Raw genomic sequence first — 21,936 nt, forward strand, 5'->3', positions numbered from 1 at the left:
AATCCAAATTACCATTGATTCTTTCCTCTCCCATCAATGCCAAAACATTATACTCCAAACTTATTCCTTCCCCTTCCTGCCCACTGCCTCAGCCTCAGGACATGTAATTATCTCCTTTTTCAAAATTATACCATCAAAATTCCAACTAATCTCAGTAACTCCATACTTGATCTTCTCCAATCCATTCCCCAGACTGTATCCTATATCCTAATATATCCTGATTACACCACTCCCCAGCTGAAAATCCTTCCCTGGTTCTCAAGTACTTTATCTAAAAGGAATTTAAACATTTGCACTGATTTTTAATTATCTGCTTCTACCTAATTCTCCAGCTTCATCATTCATCACTCCACCACTCCTACCTCATTACCCTATCCTCTTGTGATAGGAGATTGCTTTTAATTTTTCAATGTGCTTTGCTCTCAAACCTTTCAAACTGGTTCACACCCCCTTGCTCCCCATATCTAGGACTGCTCCTTTTACTGAAATTCTTCATCAGCCTTCAAGACTTAGCTCAGATACTAACATTTTCTGAAAGAATGTCCCAGATATCCTCACTATGATTCAATAGCCTGATGTGTGTGCTCCCATATAATTCTGGGCATTCTTCTACTACAGCATTTATCACTCTCAGGAAATTGTGTGTTTACACTCTCTGTTAATTTGATTGCTCTCCAGAGCAAAAATTGTATCCTTAACACTGAGTAGAGAATCAACACATAGTGAATGGGTAAAACCTAAAATATGCAATGGAGAAATGGTTAGCTTATTTGTTTGCTTTTGGGGACAGAGTATTATATATAATAGCATTGGAATGTATCATTTATTACTAGCTTATTAAAATTATAAAATAAAATGCACAGCTGTATAAATGTAAATATGTGTGCATATGGGCATATATATATGAAACACACACATACATTGTGGTGTTTCTCCTGACTGGATGGGGGCCCCTAAATGTGGGGCAACCCCATCAGCTGGAAGCCAGCGACATAGGCAGGACAAAGGAGATATAAGTATATTAAATACACTGAATATACTGCAAGGGAGCAGCAGGCAAGACAGCAAAGGAGAAGTCTGCAAAGAGGCAGTGGGTGAGGGCTGTATTTAAAGGGGGGGTGAGAAGGTATGGGGACATATGGAATTTTTCCTGCCTGGTTGTAATAGTCCATTGGTCAGCTAGGGTTTATGGATATTTTGAGATGGGCCGCTTAATGGGCCTGTTTGTATTCAGTCATGAGGTTGGGGTCACTCTGGGCCCTTTTGCGCTGATTAAGTTTCTATTGCTCAAGCCTGTTGTCTAAAAGCGGCTTCTATACATATTATACACTGTATGTTTGTATATATAAGAAAAACCTACACAAAAGTTGAAAAAACATTAATAGGAGTTCTCTAGGTCATGGGATTGGATATTTTATCCTTTAGAGATTCTTAGAGATACTTAAATTCTTTAAAATTTTTTTCAGTATTTTCTGTGGGAACATGTATTATTTTTGAAATAAAAATACTTTTTAAAAGATAACTTGTCTATTTTTTCCCACTGATTCTATCTAACACAGTTTATAAGCCAAACAGAACAAAATTCATTCTCCTACCTTTTTTCCTCCGTTCTGTTGTCCCAAATTAAGCACAAAACTTCCCTGGGCCCAGCCAGGGAAGTGAAGATTCTGGAGCTGCAGGCATTGGCAGAGGTTGTAGAGGTAGGTATGGCTCACGGGTTCCATCTTTTTCCCCCTCTTCACGTTGTAGTTTCTAAAGATGATATGAAAATAAAATTGATTTGTGATGGAATCAAAAATGAGTTCAGTGAGTACTTTCCAACTAATCTCAGTAACTCCATACTTGATATGGACTTTGAATGTCTCATGTTTTGAATCACTATGATCACCATTTACAAATTGTAATTAACTGCTTTCTTGTAACTTACTAAGGGAGAAGAGTTGAAAGGGGGGGAGGGAATAAAAGGTGAAGTTACATCTTTATGTCATAACCTAGGACTAAATATGAAAAATTCACATTTAATCAGACTAAAAAGACAATGTTAAGAGTCAAATGCATATCTGAGATTAAACATTGCACTCTGTTGAAATACTGTTTACCCAAAAATTTACAATGGCTTCTTTCAGAGCAGCAAAGACTGATTGGTAAAAATGCCTCCATTGGGAAAAATGTCCCACATTAAAGCAGTTAAAATCATGCTGTAAATAACATAAGCTTCATATTCTATTAAAAAAAATAATGTTTATTTATTTTTGAGAGAGAGAGAAAGAGAAAGATAGAGCAAGAGCAGCAGAGGGGCAGAGAGAGAGGGAGACACAGAACCTAAAGCAGGTTCCAGGCTCTGAGCTGTCAGCACAGAGCCCAATGCAGGGCTTGAACTCACAAATTGTGAGATCATGACCTGAGCTGAAGTCAGATGCCTAACCAACTGAGCCACCCAGGCACCCTGGTTCAGATTCCGTTTTAAAGTGGGATGCATTCTTAGTTTGTAGACTATTTCCTGATTTTGTTATTAATCTGACTGAACCACTTGGGCATTTAGTCTGAATGTTATAAACCATGTTGAATTTCCATTGAAAACTCTTTCATGTTTAAAAAATTTAGAAAGCATTATAAAACTGTTAGTTCACTTTTCTTTTATAAAACCATGATTCCCAAACAGTTTTCGATGAGGGACAGAACAACATAAACAAGGCAAATGAGTGCCTAACCACACATCTCTTTGTTTTAATCATCTTAAATCATTGCCTAGTTGTCTTTAAACCCCTCTCTTAAGAATCCCTAGTTAAGAAATATGGTTAAATTCAGGTTTCTCTCAAGATTACGGAGCAAATCCAGACAGAGCAGAGATGTATCACCTACATGAAGAAGAGAGATTGTGGGAATCAAGGAAAACCTTAAAGGGGAAAATAAAACACAAAAAAACAATCTGGAGCTTGAGCAAAGAAGAACTTGGAACAGAAAGAAAAAGGCAATGGGCCTTGCCTTCTGATATTTATATGAGTTTTTCCTATGAATATAGACTCTAGTTTATTTGCGTGAATATAAACCTAGTTATTTACAGGAGTATAAACCTCAGGTCTTTTAAAGTATTATGTGGTCTCCCTCCCTTCTCATTCCTATCTGCACTCTCTCATCCCACCTCCTAAGCATTCCCAACCTCATCCCAAATTAGGACGGGTATTCTCTATGCTCTCCCTACTACCACCTCCTATCAGGTACTTGAACTTAAATGTAAATTGGAGGATGATGTTTTAAAATCCAAGGATACCTGCAGCAGGATGACTAGAGCAACAGACCTCTATCTTTGACCTCTCTCCATATCTCCCCCCCCCCCCCCCGCATGTGTACTTTGTGCTTTTAGCACAAGAGAGGTCTGGGAACTTCTAGAATTCTAGGTAATAAATGTACTCATTTGTAGAGGATTGGTTCTCTTCAAACAAACCTGGGTCTACACATAAGCATATTTATTAGGTATTATATAATGTGATACTAAGGCCCTGTATCTAATGGTAACATAGCAAAAAACAAAGTATTTCCCTGTCTTCTGCCCTAGCCCCCACACCCCAGTAATCAAACTGCCATGGTATGGTGTCTCATCTCCCCTGTGGGTGAGAAAATTTCCTAAGATGGCTCCTTTTAAAACATAGATGACTCAAGGGTGCCTGAGTGGCTCAGCTGGTTAAGCATCCAATCAAGCCCAGCATTGGGTTCTGCACTGATGGTGTGGACCTTGCTTAGTATTCTCTCTCTCCCTCTCTCTGCCCCTCCTCTGCTAGCACTGTCTCTTTGTCTCTCAAAATAAATAAATAAACTTAAAAAAATAAAAGCATAGTTAGCTCATAATTCACTAGTAAGTTGCCTACACTGGTTCTTCAGGATAGCTAGACCCAAGAAGACTCATTAGGGAATGAAACATAAGAATAACATCTGTCCAAAGTCTCAAGGTTACAGGCTGTGGATCCAAGTAAGTGTAGTGAAATAAAGCTGTGTGAAGAGTCACTTGCCTGGGGTTCCAGTCCCAACTCTGCCACAAGGAAGGAAACAAGGAACTTTGCTTACCACAAACAAAGGACAGCTCTCTGAGTTATTCTATTTTTTTCAACAAATCTAAAATTACCTGTTCAATGCTTCATTATGATGCCCTGAAGGTAAATGAGATAATTTACTTTATAGTTCTCTGAAAATTGCTGGGTCCCATACAAATAAAGAGCATCAATACTGTTCTTACAGAAATATAAAAATTTAAAGATTGGGTTGGTTCAGGTATATTGGACAGAATGGGATTTATTTTAAGCAGGTCAGTTTCTTTTGAAACTTTTTAATTGATGTATGGTGTATATTCAGAAAAGCGTACAGGTTCATGTACAACTTGATGAATTAACAAACAGTGAACACACCCATGAAATACCCACTCAAGTCAAGACATAGAACACTGACACCACCTGAAGTCTCACTTTGTACTCAATCCAATCATCCACTCCTCTTCTCCTCCCCCAAGGCAATCACTGTCCTGACGTCTAATGCCATAGATTAATTTTGTCTCCTTGTAAACTTTCTCTAAGTGGAATCATACAATCTATATTATTTTCTATTGGACTTTCTTTGTTCATTGTAACTTTTGTGAGGTTGATCTCTGTTGTATGTAGCAACCATTTGTAACTTTCATTGCTGTATAGTAGTTACATGCTGTATATACTAATAAATGAGTATTTACAATATATTTATAAAATTTTTCTGATTATGGACCTTAAGTTGTTTCAGTTTGAGATGACTGAAAATAATACAGATATGAACATTCTTTTCAATGCCTTTTGCTATGCCTGTATATGTATTTCTATTGGATATTTCAAGAAGTGAATTTTCTAAATCATAAGTTTTAGTAGATAATGTCAGATTGTCCCACAGTTTTACCATTGTTTATTCCTACCATTTGGTAAAGGAGTTCTAGTTGCCTGGCACCTGGCATCTGAAATAAAACATCTGAAATAAGGTAATCCATACTAAAAACAAAGAATCGAAGTAAAGGTTTATACCTTCATACTGAAATCCCCAGTTCTTTATCCCTCCTAACTCTGAGGATGCTGGCAGCAGGCTTTCTCCATCTGAACAAGAAAAGGTTTTTATCTGGAGAATCTGAGCCAGTCACAAGAAAAAAGGTCCAAACATTTTGACTTAAGATCTCCAATGAGAATAAGCCCAATAAGAATGCTGTAAAATAAAGCCTACCATCAAGTCACAAACACACATACACACGCATATACGTTTACAAACACTCCAGTAAATTTTTTAGTGCCCAACCTGTATATATAAGCATACATCCAAAAATCACCAGACATCTGAAAAAAGTCTCTAATATGAAAGACAAGTGCAAACAAGCCAACATTGGAAAGTAACTTATAGGAAACAATTTATGCTGGGAGAGAGGAAAAAATATTGTTAATAGTTTCAGAGAAGAAAGATGAACTATTTCATTCATGAAATAAGCATCAATTCTACAAAGGAGATAATCAAAGAACAAGAAAGAAACCTTAAAAATGTTAAATATTGCCATAGAAATTAAAAATTAATAAAAATGTTAAAGGAAAATATTTTTAAAATTAAATATAAAATTAAAAAAAAAAAGAAAATTATAGGACCAGAATAGGATGTACAATATCCACCAAAGAGATACCAAAATCCTAACAGAGAAAAAGAAAAGAACTAAATTTTTAAAAATGTTGTAGGTAAAATGTTCTGAATTGAAAGATCTAAGATTCCACTTAAAGGGATCCACTGAGTGACCCACAGAATGGATGATAGATGCACACATTACCTATCACCATGAAATTTCAGAATATTAGTAAAGAAGACATGATTCTACAAGAATTCCAGAAGGAAGAAAGATGACATAAAAAATTGGAATAAAAATCATTTATATCCTTCCCCAGAGAAGCACTAGATATAGTAAAACAAGAAAACAAAAGATCAATGCCCTTAAAATTGTAAGAAGTTATTCATAACTAGGTTTGCATATTTAGCCAAATTATCAATAAAAGGAAGCAAGATGAAGTCATTTTTAGACACGCATGTTATTTAACAATTTATCTCTAATTTACCCTTTCTCAAGTAATCACTGGAAGACATGTTCCACTAGAATGAGGCCATAAACCAAAAAAAAAAAAAAAAAAAGAATATTAGGGATCGACTCAAGTGATAGGTGAAAACAACTCCAGGAAAGCAATTATAGAACTGATATGCAGAAAACCAGTACCATTTGGAGCTGGTCAAAATGCTAGAAGAGAGATATTGTCAAGAAGGCAGAAGTGGCACATCCTATATATAAGCATACAGAATAACAAAACCAGTATAATAGGAATTTCAGGAAGTTTAAAAAAATTTTAAAAAGCAATCTCACATGCATTAGACATCACAAATATCCCATTCTCTTCTCTTTCTTGAGAATTCCACATCCCAATATTCTTGCAATTAGACAAGGCCATATGACTGATCTGGGCCAATGAAACGTGAGTAGGAGTAGTATAAATCATTTCTGATCTGAAGCAGTAAAATCCAGGGGATTTTCCACTCCATTCTCCCTCTTTTGCATTAGAGGTTGCTGTTGAGCTGGCACAGCCACAAGATGAGAGCATTCTGGACTGCTAGGTCAATGCATTAAGGGAAAACTGCCCAGGGGAGCCACTGGTCCTTTGCTGGACTTTGTATGAGCAAAAGCCCCTGTGGTTCTGGCATTGCTCATCATTGTGATGTAGATTAGCCCATTCTGTCTAACGCAGTATTTTACATAGTTCTGTCATAAATAACATTTACATGTTCACGGTAATAAAAACAGTAATTATTGTTTTATCCAGAGTCCTGATATAACTATATGGCAGGCATAGGAAAAATAGTGTGTGAGAATGCTGTGCGGGGTGAGAGAGCTAGGCATCTATGTTGGGGAGGTGGAGATGCTGGGTATCCAAGAGAACAAAATTCTCTTCTTCCACAGTGGAAGTCAATAAATAGTACCTAAAATTCAAAGAAATAGTAACGGAAATGCGTCTTGGCCTCAGCTTTGGACTGTACTTTCTATTTGGAAAAGCCCCTCTTGACAAGCATATAAAAGGCTGATCAAGTGAAAACAGATACTGGGTTTTACTTTCATAGGAGTGACTACAAAACCTCAGGTTTTTAACGATGGTAAAATATGTAACCGCTAATTATACTTGCCTGGCTTCCCTGACTCAGAGTGGTGGGGTAGGTGAATTGGTAGCAGGCCATCCTGGCAGCCAGGGATGTGTTTCATTATCAAACCCTTAGCGGCAGTTAATTCAAGGAAGAGTACTCATCTGACATGAGCGGAGACAGTAAGAGTGGAGGCTAAAAGACCCTCAGCTTAGTAGGGTTTGTTCGTTGTTATTGTTTTGAAATAAGACAGTGTGATCCTAGGAGCTATGAGGGGTCTATCTTCGCCTTAGTGTTAACTGAAAAGCAAAAGCCAGTGTGCAACATGAGAGGAGGAAACAGATGTACAGGGAGATAATGCCCCGTGTCCTTGTAAAACCCAGTTCCCACCCCTGGAAGCAACTCCTACATGTAAACTAACTCAATTCCTTTTCATACTTGGAACCAGAGAGTTCTGACTATTAAAACTAGTGCTTACCAACTCAGACCTGGAAAGGCAGCTTAATTCTTTCCTCTGCACCTGAAAATACACATTCCTCAGGTAGTTAGAGGGAAGGAGCTCATGTGGACTCTCTCCTGTGCCTCCACACTTTCTCTGCCAGCTGTGCATGTCTTAGAATTGGCCTCTGGTCCTTCTTTAAAAAGCACTGAAGTTTGTCTAGGGAACAGTGGGGAACCAACAGAAAGATTCAAGTCTTGAACTGGATGATTTCACTACCACTCTCACTATGAGCCACATACAACACAAAGTTTTTATAGGATATGAAAAAAAAAACCACTCTCCCCTCTAACGTTTATATCTTTCAGTAGAGGAGACTAACATTAATTATCTCTTTCCCCACCTCTAGAAACTGCTGGAGTCCTTTTGCTGATAGTGTCAGCTCGGGTTTATAGCATCCCACTCTCCTGGAAGGCAAAAAGAGAGTCAAATGCATTATACTACTGAGAGGACGTAAGCTAATGAAGAAAAATGATTAATCGATATTTGTGAGCAACACATTGAAACAAAGAGAGAGTCTGCATTAGCTGCAGAGTGTAAAGCATTTTGTAGAGAGAGCATTTCTGAATCCACTTCGTCATTGATTTAGCAAATGTGAGCTTTTCTTCTTTCTCAGCTAACAGCCAAAATAATTAACACAGAGTTTATGTGAACTTAGAAGGTGCCGCGCTGAGAAAAAGAGAGAAAGAGAGAGAGAGAGAGAGAGAAAGAAATTGTACAAACCCTGTGGCCAAGCCATTTGCTACAAGAAATAGAACTGTGGACATCTGTTTTCTGGGAAGTGCTAGCCTGGAGTGCAAAGGTGACTGAAACTCAGAAATCAGATCAACATTTTCCATCTTCACACCCTATGCAAGTTTCTCTGAGTATCTTGTCAGGAGAAATAAGGAGAACAGGACCAGCTTTAGTTTAAAAATCTCAGAGGAGAGAAATTGATTATTTAAATCAACATTAAAAAGTACATCAAAACGAAAAAGATTTAAAGTGTTTCAATTGCCACTGTCCATTCTAAATTCATACCAAAGCTAAATATTTCAAGCTTGTTATGCGTTTGCCTTTTGAACTGAAAGAGACCCGTAAGATCACACAGTTCTTCATTCTTGCCTTAAATGGCAGAGGAAGAGGACGCCTAAAAGGTTAAGCACAAGTCCAATTTCAGCAGCTGGCAAAGAGCAGAAGAGAATATCAAAGCCCGTCCTCCTGGCTGCTGATTAGTCTCCTTCCACCACGCTGTGCTTTAGGTAAAGTCTGTAAGAGTCCCAGTATGATAATGGGAATAAAGTCACGCATGAGAAGCCTGGTGGTCTCCGAGGAATATCAAACTTCCCACTTGTTAGAAGGCAATTTTTCTTTTCCAAAGAGGGAATGACAGCCTTCTTTTTGAAAGCTATTCAAAGGCACAGATGTGTGAACTTTGAGCAACCCGCTAAGGCAAGTGTATTGCCTAAGCGTAAAAAGAAATGGCGCAGGTAAAATCAGGTGATTTCATGTAAGAAATTTTATACCCTGGAGTCTAAATATCTTGATGATCCTTAAAGAACAAAAAAAGCAGGCTCCTTGTCACCACAATTGAACTGCAACTCCATTACTGAATCAATACTCTCGCTAGCAAATATCCCTTATGGAGTAGTGTTGTAACACAAATTAGAACAGTTTTGGGAGGGGGGAGTGGTAATGCTGGGAAACTTGGAAAAAATAATGACTTCAAAACAGAATTTATTTAAAAGACAGAACTGAGGCTGGTGGGTGGGGGCATGAATGGCTTACATTTTGATGAATTTTTTAAAAGAAGAGCAGGATATACACATTTTGTTTTCAAGTTAGAGGATAAAATGATGAAATGGATCTTTTCTCCAAATAAATACTGTTATGCTACATTTTCATGGTCAATAGTGCTCCATTCGTAGGTGTCCCTCGTTTCAAAAACCAATTTGGCTTATCTGTTTGCTCCTCCTTACATATATCTCAAAAGCTGTAACAGATTCAGGGAAACAGATGACCCAGTCACAAATGCTTACTTCTCCAGGGACCTGCCTTTAAATTGACCTTGAGCTTCACAAACCAAAAAGAGCATCTGTGTACCTCAGGACAGTATTAAATCTGGAAAAAAAATTAAATAAAAGGGAAAGCAGGATAGGCAGAGTTGGCCAAAGCAAACAAATACTCAGTAGGGCAGCCGAACCAATAGATGAGAATGCAGAACTCACATTAAGTTGCTGGTTTGTTAGGGGGTGTAAGTGGTTACAGGAAATGTCTGTTTAGATTAATGCCACATAATCCTCGGTCTTTTACAAGAAATTTTTAAATGTGATCTTGTCCAATTTTTTATATGGCTTTTTATTTCTGTCCTTTTAGTTTAGAAGATTTAGTTGGTGTTGGGGGAAGAAAAGAAGAGCCTGGGGTTCTGTCAAGTAGTACCTGTGTCAAGAAAAATTTAATTGTTTACTAATAAATTTTGACGTACTGCTCTAAGTCCCTGCCCTCTGAAGAGAAAACACACACAACCATGTGGTGATATTCGTGGAATTACAGGCTACCAATGGATAAACTGAAACCAAGTTTTGTATGATTTGCGATTTACATAAAAATCACCGCTATCAAGGGAGGGAAATTACCCCAGTTAAAGCTCAATGGCCTGTGTAGGATCTGCCAATTTTTAAATCTCCAACTGCCACCTATTGATGAGGGCTATTTTAAGAAGTATGAAAAGGTTTAAAAAAAAAAAAAGTAAAGAAAAAGCAAAGGTAAAGTCTGATTTTTCTCTGACAATCTGAAATAAACACAAAACCAGAATTTTTGAAAGATACAGCAGAATATAAAAACTATAGATTAAATATTTATCTAGTACTTTCCTGGCCGGTTAAAGATGGCTACAAATTCTTTAATGTTTCTCCCATGGAAAGGTGGGGTCTATAATTCCTTCTTGAATCTGGGTTGGTTCTGTGATGATTTAGACCAGTTGAATATGGCAAAAGTATCTCTCTGTTAGTTTCTGGACCCAGCCCCTAAGAAGCCATCAGCTACTGTTTCCCCTTTCTTAGAACGCTCTCTCTGGGAGCCCTGAGCTTCTAAAAAAAAAAAAAAAAAAAAAAGATTATTCTGAGAAAACCTACTGAATAGGTCACATGAAGGAGCGCTGGTCTACTGTTCCACCCTTCCGGTCATTCCTACCACATGCCGGACATGTGAACGAAGCCACTTGAAACCTCTCTACCTTCCCTGAATAGCTCATCTGCCAGCTAAAAACCACCGAGTGACTTCAGTTGATAAAATGGGAGAATAAGGTAGAAAAACTGCCCTACTGAGAGCTGCCCAGGCTCCTGACCCACAAATTGTGAGAGATCTTAAAATGGTTGTTTTCCAAAGCCACTAAGGACTGGGGTGGGTATCAGAAAATGTAATATGCATGCTCTTTACATTTGTTAACCTATTTAATCCTCATAATAGTCTAATCATGTAGGTAATACTATTTGCCCCATTTTAGAAATAAGCCTGAAGAAACTGAAGCTTAATGAGATTAAGTAACTCACTCACAGTCACATTGCTAGTAAAAGGGCAGAGCAAGAATTCAAGTTCGGGCAGTCTGATGCCAGAATCTATACTTTCAGACATGACATTTTTTCCATCTATCCTGAAAAAAAGTTAAATAAAATCACAATCAATAAATATTCATGGAATGCTATGAAATATTGTAAAATACTCTGATAGGTGCAATGTAGCATGGGAAGCATGACCAGTGATAAAAGAGACACATTCTCTGATGCCCAAGCCAAAACAAACTTCCTTCCTTAATCTATCCCATCTCCTCTCCAGTTGCTTCTATCTCATCCCCCCAATTTCTTTACAACACTTAACCTGATCTGAAATCACCTCATTCGTTAGGCTGTTTATTGTCCTTCTCCCTCTTTAGAACTTAATCTTGGTGGAGCTGGTGTGGTATGGCTTGAACACCCTGTTTTCTCATCCTTTTCAGGATAGGCTCTTAACTCTAAATTTCTCAAGGTTAAATATGGAAGTGTTGAGGAAAAGAGCCCAGAAGAACTCTCCAGTTGTGTGCATTTATTTTGGGAAGGAGACCATAACTATCAAAAGAATACTCAATTCAAAAAGTATAAAAAGCTGGGGCACCTGAGTGGCTCAGTTGGCTAAGCGTCTGACTTCAGCTCAGGTCATGATCTCATGGTTCGTGGGTTCAAGTCCCTCACTGGGCTCTGTGCTGACAGCTCAGAGCCTGGAGCCTGCTTCAGATTCTGTGTCTCCCTGTCTCTCTGCCCCTCCCTTGCTCACACTCTGTCTCTCAAAAATGAATAAACGTTAACATTTTTTAAAAAAGTAAAAAAACTATTTTAAAAAAGATTGTTTCTCAACCTTTTTTTCACTGCCATCCATCACAAAATACATTTTTCTTAAGGGTCCAGTATGTGACCTTGCACACAAACGGAGAAAAACATGGAAACAAAAATTTCATGAAATAATATTTCCTCTAATTTCATGCAGTACGCTCTGATATTTTTCTATTTTATTTATTGCACTTCATATTCGAAATGATGGCCTTGACCCACAAAATTGATTTCAGAACTCACTAGTGACAAACACTCAGACAGTGACAGTTGAGCCACTTAAAAAAAAACAACAACAACTAATTCTAGCTCTCCTTCTGGATGAAGTGTTAGAATCAGTTAAGAAGAATAAGTGTGGCATCTTGGCAGACTGGTAGAAACATCTGAGGGCAGGTGTGAGCTTGTGAACTTCTCAGTCATACTGTGTGTCAGGTAGTTGCCCACCCCCCTCTAGGTAAGGTCCACTTTTAGAAAATTTATTTCCATGAAATAGGACTTTCTGCGTGTGGGTATGCATATCTATCTGTGTGCCCATGGGCTTCAGGGGTGGGGCAGAGGGGTACAGTGAGGAGTATGATAGTCTGATCTTTCACAAAGGAGGTTCTTTGAGAGCATATCCTGTGGCGAATCTACAGATTACCTACCAGAACTTCACACAGCATCCTGTGGGTACGCTGAATAGGGAGGCAGCTAGTACAAGCAAAAGATCACTGCACCTGGAATCAAAAGAAGTGGGTTGGAGTCCTAGTTCTACCACTTGGGCAAGTTACACAAACTCTTTGAGCTTCAACTCCTTATTCTTTATAATGATAAAAATAAAGAACTCTGTTCACCTAGCAGGGTTATACTGAAGAACAAATAAAACAATGACTAGGTAGACCTGGGGACTTGTTATTCTTTTCTCCTTAAACTAGTTCCCACTCATTGAGAATACTTCCAATTAATGTAGTAATTATTTGCAAATAACTCACATTCATTCAATAAATGTTTTTTCTTCAGATAATAATTGTACAACCTCCTTCAACTGTATTTCAAGTATTTCATTTGCTGACTGATGCCTCTTTTCCTCTCAGCTAACCCACTCCATCTTCTGAAGAGAAGGACTTTAATTTGTTCAAAATCTTACTAGCAAGAAGCAGCACCTTGGGATGGTGGGAAGTAGAGCTGACTAATTAGATGGAATAAAGTTAGTAGAGAAGAGAATTAATGATACAGAGGGTATGGTCCAGAAAATTCTGGACTTGGGAGTCAGAAAACCCATTGTTTAAGCCCCAGACTCTTTGTTTCTTTGGTTTTTTGTTTGTTTTTGAGAGAGAGAGAGAAAGAGAAAGAAAGAGAGAGAGAGGAGCGAGGGAGGGGCAGAGAGAGACACACAGAATTCGAAGCCAGCTCCAGGCTCTGAGCTGTCAGCACAGACCCTGACGCAGGCTCGAAGTCAAGAGCTATGAGATCATGACCTGACCTGAAGTCAGATGCTTAACCCACTGAGCCACCCCAGACTTAAACCCCATACTCTTAATTCACTACCTATGTGTTATGGGCTGAATTGTGTTCCCTCCCCAAAAATCATGTGTTGAAGTCATATGTGACTGTATTTGGAGGTAGGTTCTTTAAAGGGGTAATTAAGTTAAAGTGAGGGCATTAGGGTGAACCCTAAACTACTATTCCTATATAAGAAGAGATTATAACACAGACATGTACAGAGGAAAGACCAGGTGAAGACACAGAATGAACAAAGCCATCCATAAGCCAAGGAAAAAGGCCTCTGAATAAAGGAACCTTGTCAACACCTGAATTTTGCAATTCTAGACTCCAGAACTGTGAGAAAATTAATTTCAGTTATTGAAGCCACACTGTCTGTGGTAGTTTATTATGACAGTCCAAGCAGATAATATATGTAATCTTAGCTATGTCATAAGAATTAAATTTGATAAAATGTACTTTAAAAATTATTCTGGGAATTTCTTGTGTCTTTATTTTATCAAGGTAAAAGAAAGAGGACTTTGTCATAAGCAAACTCTGACAAAGAAATTTTTTTAATATTTTTTTAACTTTTATTTATTTTTTTGAGACAGAGAGAGACAGAGCATCAACGGGGGAGGGTCAGAGAGAGAGGGAGACATAGAATCCGAAACAGGCTCCGGGCTCTGAACTGTCCGCACAGAGCCCGACGCGGGGCTCGAACTCACAGACCGTGAGATGATGACCTGAGCCGAAGTCGGACGCTCAACCGACTGAGCCACCCAGGCGCCCCGACAAAGAAATTATAGACTTTTGGAAATACAAGCTACATCCTTGCTCTAAGAAAATGAGTTGCATCTTCATACCCCTTGCTTAAATTCCCCTTTGTTTGCAAATCCTTCTTGTTTGTTCTGTTTGGTAAGTATATTCAAAGATAATAATCTTTGAATGAATAATAGAGAATCTTGTGACTGCAAAATAACCGCAGAAGTGAATTTTATAACTTGATTTCGTCAATGGGCTCACAATCTTGATCCTGGGGAAAGTAACAGAATTGTAACAGCCCCACTTCTTACTGGACACTAGCCTGGTAGTCCCAATGATGTTCAAGGGTAACAAGGGTAAGCAAGACCCCTCTGACCTGTCCTCCACCACCAAGCGGACAGAGCCAGCTTTGGGGAAAAGCACCACTCCACCGATGAAAATTCTACCCATTCAGTGAAAGACTGGGAGAGTCCAGGTGATTTCTGCGTGGAGACTGAACATCGCACTTCACATGGGATAAAACGCATGTGAAACTTTTTGCCTTATATCCTAAAATTTCCTTCTTTGTTCTATAGAAGAGGATAGCCCCAGTTCTTTTTTCATAAGTTATGGTAGGAATGTACACAAACATTGAAATGCATATGTCCTTAAACCCAAATACATACAAAAATTGTGTTTATTCATGAATTTGGAGGTTTTTAAAAATAATCTTTACCTTTTGTCCAGTACTTTCCAAATATTCTAAGTTATATTAAATTTATAACCAAAAAGAGAAACATTAAATTGGCATGCAAGTGTAATTTAGAGTGGAGATTACTTGTGATTTAGTAAATGATGCCTGGTAATCATCATGAATAAACATGTGAATAAATAAATGAGTTATCTTTGACAACTTGAGAATAAAAGCTAATTTTAAAAAATGACTCTGCTTTCTCTGTCTGATGATTGGGCCATTCAGAAACCACACAGAGAGCTCTCCTTCTAGGGCACCCTACTTTGCAGTAGGGAGCCCAGGGCATGGCCACCTGTTGTTGTCCTCTTATGGTTCTCTCACTGATCGTTCTGAGAGTACAATAGCACACAAACCTTAGAGGTCACGTAACAGCTTCCCAAAGAGTTTGCACACATCTGTATCTTTAAATCTTCTCTTGCTATGGCAGGGAATTGCCATTCAATTCTTTGAAAGAGAAACTGTACTGGGAGTTATTATGTCTTATGATGCCTAGATTTCTTTTCACACTCTAGATTGTGAAAATGTGATAAGAGGAGGCAGGTGGTAGAATGATAAATGATCAGTAGTTCCCTGTTAGGAAAAAACACAAGTTAGAACCATATCTACAAGGTCTCATAATGGCCTCTAGTGCTTACATCTCTTAAGCATCAATGCATTTAAAGTCATGTCACAAGATAGAACAACCACAAAAATATATTATGCTAGCCTTGATTGACAAAGACAAATCAGGTGTGTATGAGACCATACATCGATTTGCATACACATTGCACAATTGCATCAATCATGGCTTTTGGAGCACTGTGTGTGTGTATGTGTTTTAAACATGGCCTTTGGAATCAGGCACATACCTAGATTCCAATTATGGCTCCACTACTTGCTACCGTGTGATCTCATGTAAGTTATTCAATTCATTGAAGAACTACTTATTTAGTGATTTTCATGAGCCAGGCACTGTGCTAGGTGCAGGAGGTATTAACTATGACTATCATAGTCATGGTCTCTGCTATTATGGAACTCAGTATGGTGAGGAGACAGGCATTAAAAAAATCATAGAGGGGCGCCTGGGTGATTCAGTTGGTTAAGCCTCCAACTTTCGATTTCAGCTCAGGTCATGATCTCACAGTTCATAAGTTCAAGCCCAGCATTGGGCTTTGCGCTGACACTGTGGAGCCTGCTTGGGATTCTCTCTCTCCCCCGTCTTTCTGCCCCCTTCCCAATTGTGCTGTCTCCATCTCTAAACAAATAAATAAACTTAAAAAATCACAGAAATTAATGTAACAAAACACCACTAAGTTACATATATTCCCCACAGCTTTTTATTTTTTTATTTTTATTGTTTTTTAGTGTTTATTTGTTTTTGAGAGAGAGAAAGAAAGAAAGTGGGGCAGGGGTAGAGAGACAGGGCACAAAGTATCCAAAGTGGGCTCTGCCCTGACAACAGAGTCCCGCTCGAACTCACAAACCTTGAGATCATGACTTGAGCCAAAGTCAGATGCTTAATAAACTGGGCCACCCACATGCCCCTCCCCACAGCTTTTTAAACCATTCTAGTGGCTGGATTGTCTGTGTAGACCAAGGTGTAACTAGTGGAGATTAGTGGGTAGAAGCTAGACCAGAAATAATTGCTATGCATTTTGAATGGGGAATATAAGTGCTATTGCCTCGGGGAATTGGTGGTGGGAATTCTAGTGCACTTGTATTGGTTGCATCCTGTGTGATGGTGAAGTCAGTGTGAGGAGGGACAATCAGAGATTTTAAGAAAAATTCCCACAGAACTTTGCAGATCAGGGTTTTGGAATAAAATGTTATGGAACTATGGTATGCTGTTCCTTTTTTTGGTCTCCAAATCTTAAGAAGTGCCTCTAAAAGCATCACAATCCCAGACTTCAAGCTATACTACAAAGTTGTAATCATCAACACAGTATGGTACTGGCACAAGAACAGACATTCAGATCAATGGAACAGAATAGAGAACCCAGAATAGAGAACCCAGAAGAGAGAACCATAGAGAAATGTATGACCAACTAATCTTTGACAAAGCAGGAAAGAACATCCAATGGAATAAAGACAGTCTATTCAGCAAGTGATGCTGGGAAAACTGGACAGTGACATGCAGAAGAATGAACATGGACCACTTTCTTACACCATACACAAAAATAAACTCAAAATGGATGAAATACCTAAATATAAGACAGGAAGCCATCAAAATCCTCAAGGAGAAAGCAGGCAAAAACCTCTTTGATCAAGGCCACAGCAACTTCTTACTCAACATGTCTCCAGAGGCAAGGGAAACAAAAGCAAAAATGAACTATTGGGACTTCGTCAAAATAAAAACTTCTATACAGAGAAGGAAACAATCAGCAAAACTAAAAGGCAACCGACAGAATGGGAGATGATATTTGCAAATGACATATCAGATAAAGGGTTAGTATCCAAAATCTATAAAGAACTTATCAAACTCAACACCCAAAAAAACAAATAATCTGGTGAAGAAATGGGCAAAGCACATGAATAGACACTTCTCCAAAGAAGACATCCAGATGGCCAACCGACACATGAAAAAATGCTCAACATCACTCATCATCAGGGAGATACAAATCAAAAGCACAATGAGATATCACCTTACACCTGTCAGAATGGCTAACATTAACAACTCAGGCAACAACAGACGTTGGCAAGGATGCGGAGAAAGAGGATCTCTTTTGCATTGTTGGTGGGAATGCAAGCTGGTGCAGCCACTTTGGAAAACAGTATGGAGGTTCCTCAAAAAAATTAAAAATAGAACTACCCTACAGCCCAGCAATTGCACTACTAGGTATTTATCCAAGGGATATGGGTGTGCTGTTTCCAAGGGACATATGCACCCCAGTGTTTATAGCAGCACTATCAACAATAGCCCAAATATGGAAAGAGCCCAAATGTCCATTGATGGATGAATGGATAAAGAAGATGTGGCATATATATACAATGGAGTATTACTCGGCAATAAAAAAGAATGAAATCTTGCCATCTGCAACTATGTGGATGGAACTGGAGGGTATTATGCTAAGCGAAATTAGTCAGTCAGAGAAAGACAAATATCTTATGACTTCACTATAATAGGACTTTAAGAGACAAAACATATGAATATAAGGGAAGGGAAACAAAAATAATATAAAAACAGGGAGGGGGACAAAACATAAGGGACTCTTAAATATGGAGAACAAACAGAGGATTACTGGAGAGGTTGTGGGAGAGGGATGGTCTAAATGGGTAAGGGGCATTAAGGAATCTACTCCTGAAATCATTGTTGCACTATATGCTAATTTTGATGTAAATTAAATAAAAACTAAAAATAAAAATAAATTAATTAAAAATTTTTTTAAAGTGCCTCTAAAATGTTTTTCTTTTGTTTTAAAAAATGCTAAGTGATTTTAGACTTATACAGTAAAATTATGGCAAGTCTAGGACAGCATCAGAAAGGGTCTGAGACAAAATCTATCCATGTGGATGAAAATACAGTAGATATAGCAGAGATAAATAGATACTGACATACAGAATGCTGCTATGAGAGCAAAGAGCGAACAACCTATTTTAGAGGGATGAGTTGAGGAAATTGAGAACCGATGTTCCAGCAGAGACCTAAATGAGGAGAAGCAGTAACCAGGCAAATTCTGAGGGAGTGCATCAGGCAGCCTGGGTGCAAACAGCTCATGTGAAGGAAAGACAAGTGTGCCTCTTCTAGAAAAGAAAGACAATCATGAACCTGGAGTGGCATGAGCAAGGACAAGGTGGTAGAAGATGAGGCTGGAGAATTGGGTGAGATCAGAACAGCCAGGGTATGGTGGGTTGGCTTCCACAGAACATCACAGAGCAGGATTTTACAGGGAGAAGCAATGTGAATCAATATGCATTTTAAGAAGGTACTTGTGGGGCGCCTGGGTGGTGCAGTCGGTTAAGCGTCCGACTTCAGCCAGGTCACGATCTCGCGGTCCGTGAGTTCGAGCCCCGCGTCGGGCTCTGGACTGATGGCTCAGAGCCTGGAGCCTGTTTCCGATTCTGTGTCTCCCTCTCTCTCTGCCCCTCCCCCGTTCATGCTCTGTCTCTCTCTGTCCCAAAAATAAATAAACATTGAAAAAAAAAATTAAAAAGAAAAAAAAGAAGGTACTTGTGACTACTATGTAGATTGGATGGGAGCCAGAATAGAAAAGAGGACTGTTACTACAGGAGGCTAAGTGAGGGATGATAGTGCCTTGAACTAGCAGGTTGACCCTGGATATGGTGTTAAGTAGACTGTTCAAGTTGTATCCTGGGGATAGAATCAATAGGGCCAGTGATGTAAGTGGGGGGTGAAGGGATGGCCAACTTACCAGTAGAATAAAGGGACAAAAACAAAAACAAAAACAAAAACAAAACAAAACAACGAGGATCCACCATACAGGCTCATGGTGAGCATGAAATAAAAATGCATATCAGGTGCACATAGGAAGCATTCCTCATTTGTAAGCTGTTATTATACAATAAATAAGCAGTTTAAAATGATTTTCAGTCATTTTATTTTTTAAAAAAATTGCCCAGAAGATGAGCATACTGCCTGGTCAGGAGTTGAGGAATATTGAGCGTTGATACTTGGCTAATTCTGAACACTTCCTTTAGATGCACATATCTTTGAAGGTACTATTATTTTTCACTTGTTTGGAATGACTGCCCATCACTTTACTACATCCTGAAAGCAACCCCAATCAGAGGAGAGCTGTTTACTTTCTGAAGGCATGAAGGAATCAGAGAGATGACAGTTTAAAGGATGAAAACTTTCATTCAAGACCTCCTCATAAATAGTCCAAAGCATCCATAAAGTTGGTGCATTTCTCATGATTCAAACGGGTAAACCCAATCGAAAGATTTTAGTAACCTAACTTTTTGCCTCTGTATCTTGAGATCATAATTCTGAGAGAGTTTTCTTACATATGACAAATACTTGACCTTTTGTAAAGGTGTCATTTTCTCAACATGACTGTAGGAGTGACAGGAGAGGTGGCGGGTCAGAGAAGCCAATGAGTGCTATTTGCATCTTAAGAAAAGGAAAATGCAAATTGCAAAAGTGCTATGCACAAGGCAGAAAAATAGATCATTCCTGGTCACTCGTCCAAGCTGATAGACTACCGCACCCCATCAACGAAGACCTCTGGTTGTTTTCCCAAATAAAATAAGCATTAAAGGGTCACTTTTTTCCACAGGTGTCTTTCTACTTGTCAGCCTTGTTGTTTTTAAGGGTTTAGTAATGAGCAAAGAAGGAGGCATAGGTACTTTAGAAGAGTCCACATTCAAGTCACAATGGTGTGATAAAATTTCTCAAGGCTTCTGACAGAAGGAACTGCAAACATACCATGAGCCCTGATGACAGAGGACTCAGAAGGAGGACTTTCTAAAAAACTGAACAGACTCATTGAGTCACCCAGATCTGTCTTCCTGATTTTCATTGATTTATTTCAAAGTTTCTGCAACAATTAATTGGTCATTATTTACAATATCCTTCTGGAGTGAATCAATGCTATTATCCCTGATGTAGTTCAATACCGTAATATTATCTCAATAACTTTTCATTCTACTTACTCTGTTCCTTGGTCTGCAAGGATGGCTTCTTACCATGACAGCTCCTCACGCAAGTTAGCTATTGATATTTTTAAACAGTCTTTGTATTAGCGGGTTTTCTACTAACTAGTAAAATGGTGTCCTGCCAATCCCAAACCTAAGAGGGTTAGACCTTTAATACCTTTAATGTCATTGGCTGGCAGACACTCCAAGAGTGCAAGACTGTTAGAAAAGTCCACCACTTCCTACTGGCTGTTCTAGTGCCCTCTGTGGAACTGCAGAGAGCATTCAGTGTTTCATGCCACGTTCTGACATAACAAAGGGGCTGTGAGGTCTAATGCAGATGGACAAATGATCCTCTCATTGGGGTAATAATGAGACACTACTGCTTATCTGTACATACAACTGAAAGTTCCCTAATCGCGATATATTGTAAGCACCTGCCTCGTCTGAAGCAAACCCCTGTTCATTTCTGCATGCTTTGTGCCACAGAACGCGCTTTCAAAAATGTGTGATGGATTGAACTGAATTCAGTCTAAATAAGGAATAGTTTGCCCATTTGGCTTTTTCCTTTTCCCCAGGTCAATAAAATGGCAGCTAACCTGGTTGTTATTTTTCAGGTGCTCTCAGCTGAAAGTGGCAAAAAGCCAGGTTGGTGTGATGAGAACTGATAGTGTATTTCTTCTGTTCCCAGGCTTCTGGGTCTTTGCCACAGGAGAGAGTGGCAGTGAGCCAGAAATGGAAGCCAGAATTGCACAGGGAGCACAAGTCTCTGCCTTATACTAAAGTGTCCATAATTATAACTTACTCAAAGCTAGAATGCTAGTACGAAATAAATGAATTAGGTACATTCACAACTCTGGAATATTCTGATGGAATCATCATAGGTTCAGAAGTCAAACAGAAATGAAAGAAAAGTTAAAACATTTGTTGCAGTTTCCGTTATTTCATTTTACAACTTACCTCTAGGAAATCTCTGCAGTTGACCTTCTTTATTAGATCTATAAACACTTTTAATACAAATGATACCTAATAGGGTTTCCTGGGTGGCTCAGTCAGTGGGATGTCCAACTCTTGATTTCTGCTCAGGTCAGGACCTCACTCACAGTTTATGGGATCAAGCCCCACTGTCTCTCTCTGCCCCTCTCCCCACCCCCTTTCTCTCCTTCTCAAAATAAATAAAATTTAAAAAAGAATGATACCTAACATAAGTTATGACTTTCCCTTTGATCCCAAGTTTACAACATTTGTACCAACAAACTTAAGTTGAAAGGCTACAGGGGAGAGAGTCTGGGTGGTCTTTCATATAGAAATGAAACCACATGCCAAGAGCTCAGTTACAGAAGAATAATGCCTTGCAAGCTCCAGGGTATGGAACAGTTCTCATGGTGGCAGCAAGGTAA

At 38.8% G+C, this 21,936-nt stretch overlaps 1 long non-coding RNA gene across 1 annotated transcript in view; it reads right to left on the reverse strand.

Annotated features, from left to right (window-relative positions):
* Positions 1-1,600: 1,600 nt before the first annotated feature.
* The window catches only part of LOC122491298, a 65,681-nt gene continuing 45,345 nt past the window's right edge, over positions 1,601-21,936 (reverse strand). The window contains exons 2-3 of the long non-coding RNA XR_006299328.1: positions 8,007-8,070; positions 1,601-1,752 (exon numbers count right to left, since the gene is read on the reverse strand). This is a non-coding gene — a long non-coding RNA (uncharacterized LOC122491298). The remainder of the gene's footprint in view (positions 1,753-8,006; positions 8,071-21,936) is intronic.

Source organism: Prionailurus bengalensis, chromosome C2, assembly GCF_016509475.1.
Source record: "Prionailurus bengalensis isolate Pbe53 chromosome C2, Fcat_Pben_1.1_paternal_pri, whole genome shotgun sequence".
Lineage (NCBI taxonomy): Eukaryota > Metazoa > Chordata > Mammalia > Carnivora > Felidae > Prionailurus > Prionailurus bengalensis.